The following is a 2715-nucleotide window of genomic DNA, read 5'->3' on the forward strand; positions in this document are numbered from 1 at the left end:
TTTTTTTTTTTTTTTTTTTTTTTTTTTTTTTGGCATGTGGCCGGTACAGGGATCTGAACCCTTGACCTTGGTGTTATGACACCGTGCTCTAACCAACTGAAGAAGCTATTTTAATAATTAAAATCTATTATAGAAACCACTGCCTACCTATGCAGCACAGTCTATCTGTAAAGCTCTCTCACAATATGTTCATCTCAAATCTACAGTCTCTAGTGTCCCCATCTGCTGAGTGAGTAGACCTAGTTCAGCACGCTGTTATTTGGGCATTAAATATGGAAGAAATGTGATCCACCTCATGATGTGCAGATGACAGTTGGCTTGTTTAATATGACTGCTTTACCAAGGACATATGATTGTGAGAGGCCATCGGCTAACAGATTTTAAGAGGTTGCCTGGTGTCAGCCCCATCTGTCTGCTCTGTTGTCTGGCAGGCACTTCATCTCCCTTTTCAGTTCCCTGCTCTGGAAGTGCAACCATTTAGGGAAGAAGATGAGTTACATATGCAACTTGTGCTAAATGAATGATTCAATAGAGGCTCAAAAAGCAGAACTCAGGAAAAGGTTCAACTGGGGCTGGGCAGGGTGGATGGTGGCAGGGGGTGCAGGGGGGCAAGCAAAAGCATAGTGATATCAAATTTTGGTAGAACCTACCAAACTAGAATACTTCAGTGTGACTGGAAAAGAATGTATATGGGAAAGTTGTTTAAAGTTACGTAACAGCTTTCCGTGTTGCTCTTTCTACTATTTAGAGATAACATAATAAATTTTTTTTTTTCATTTAGATAGACTTCCTGTCTCAGCCCCACAATCTGTCTAGTTTCTATACAGTGGTTCTAAACCCTATCAGATTCAGTACTCCAGTCTTTAACAACTAATTTGAAGTGCTCATTTAAAAAAAACCCTCCTAATTTATTCTTTATTATCCTACTATAGCAAATGTGGGTGCCCTACCCATGTCCCCTAGGTGCTTACCATTCTGGTACACTCTGGGCCATCTTCCAACTACCAGCTCCTGCACTTGCTGACTAAAAGTATGCACACAGCAGGCTGGGAGGGCCAGAAGTAATGCTCTCTGGGAACAGCCCTCAACCAGTGACTGGCAACATTGGTGTACAAATACCCCTACTCTCTTGTCCCTTGTCCCTCCATGGGATTAAGATCCAGTTGCCCTTAGTCGTTATTTTCTCGATAAAACACCTTTTACTGTTTTTTTCCCCTTCCCTGGCTTACTACCCTAATACTCTACTGGTATTTCCTGGAATCACTTTCCAAATAAATTATCTGCCCTAGAGTCCCTGCTCTGTGTCTGATCCTGAGGGAACCCAAACTAATACACTTACTTACACAATTTTTAAAAAATGCATATAATGTCCTAATAATAAAAAAGGACAAATTAAGGAAACAGTTTATAATAAGACATTATATATCTCAATATGTAAATATAGGATATCACTACACTAAAAGATATAATGAACTAACACATGTTGGTAAAATTTAAAGCAAAACAACATTAATTCATTCCTCAATTATGGTGGTATCATTCCATCAAATTCAATGTGTATTAAAACTGCAAAAATATTATGTGTTTATATGTAAAGAAAAGTTGGGTTCTAGGTTCAGATAATTATACTTTTGTTCTTTTTTTCAGTGACATTAAAGTCCAGTGGAACATTTGAAAGTTATACAGGATATGAGGTGATTCCTCACTGTGTAGAGCAACTTCTGGGAAACTTCCTTAAAGAACAATGGTCATGTTCCCCTTGTCCTTGTTTTCTTAATCCTTTTCCTCATCCTGCTGGCTGAAATGTAGAAGTCACGGCTGTAGCTCCAGCCACCATATTGGAGCAGGTGCATGAGAATCATACCACACCTGGGGGATGGGCGGGAAGCAGTGAGCTGGGAGGAGCCTATTCCCTGACTAAGTCATGGAGCAAGGCTGTCACACCAGCCCTGGATCATCTCTGTCTCTGAACTTCCACAAGAACAAGATATAAACTATGTCTGTTAAGCTGCTGTTATTTGGGGTTTCTGTTTCTTGAAACTAAACCTACCTAAAGAAATATAGAAAAAAAAAAAAAACATTAAAATAAGCATTTCAAATTAGCTGTTAAAGACTGGTTTTGAATCTGATAGGATTAAGAACCACTGTCTAGAATTTAGACAGAATGTGGGGTTGAGCCAGGAAGGCTGTTTAGAAAAAACCAGATCATTATTACGCTGTCTCTAAATTCTAAGAGTATGCCTCAGCAGTAACCCATAACTCTTGCAGGTGTGATGAGTTCATTCTTCTATGAACTATAATGTTCAATGAAAGGAAACTGGGCCCCTGAGTGGAGTTGGGCCAGGGAATGCTCTTCTGAGCTCTGAATGATGGGTAAAATCAACTAGGCAAAGAGGTGGAAGATAAATACATATAACGTTATTTGTCAGTTGTTGAAAAAAAGTGGGGGAGCAGGGGAGCATTTTATGAAATAGTTTTCTCTTTCCCACAGCTGGTGATGGTTGATTTAGAAAGTGAGTGTCTCAGGGCAAGACTGTGATTTATTTGATGTTTGTGACAGTGCATATCATGGTGCCTGGCTTGCTCAGTAAATGCTGTTGAAAATATATTCCGTTGTGCTGAGAGCAGTGTGGTCAGTATGACTGAGTAAGTTATATGCTGTTTCTTGATCTGCTGCCTAGTCCCAAATTCCTTTTGGAAGCTCTGACAGGGAGG

The sequence above is a fragment of the Galeopterus variegatus genome, unplaced genomic scaffold (assembly GCF_000696425.1).
Source record: "Galeopterus variegatus unplaced genomic scaffold, G_variegatus-3.0.2 Scaffold3924, whole genome shotgun sequence".
In the NCBI taxonomy this organism is placed as follows: Eukaryota; Metazoa; Chordata; class Mammalia; order Dermoptera; family Cynocephalidae; genus Galeopterus; species Galeopterus variegatus.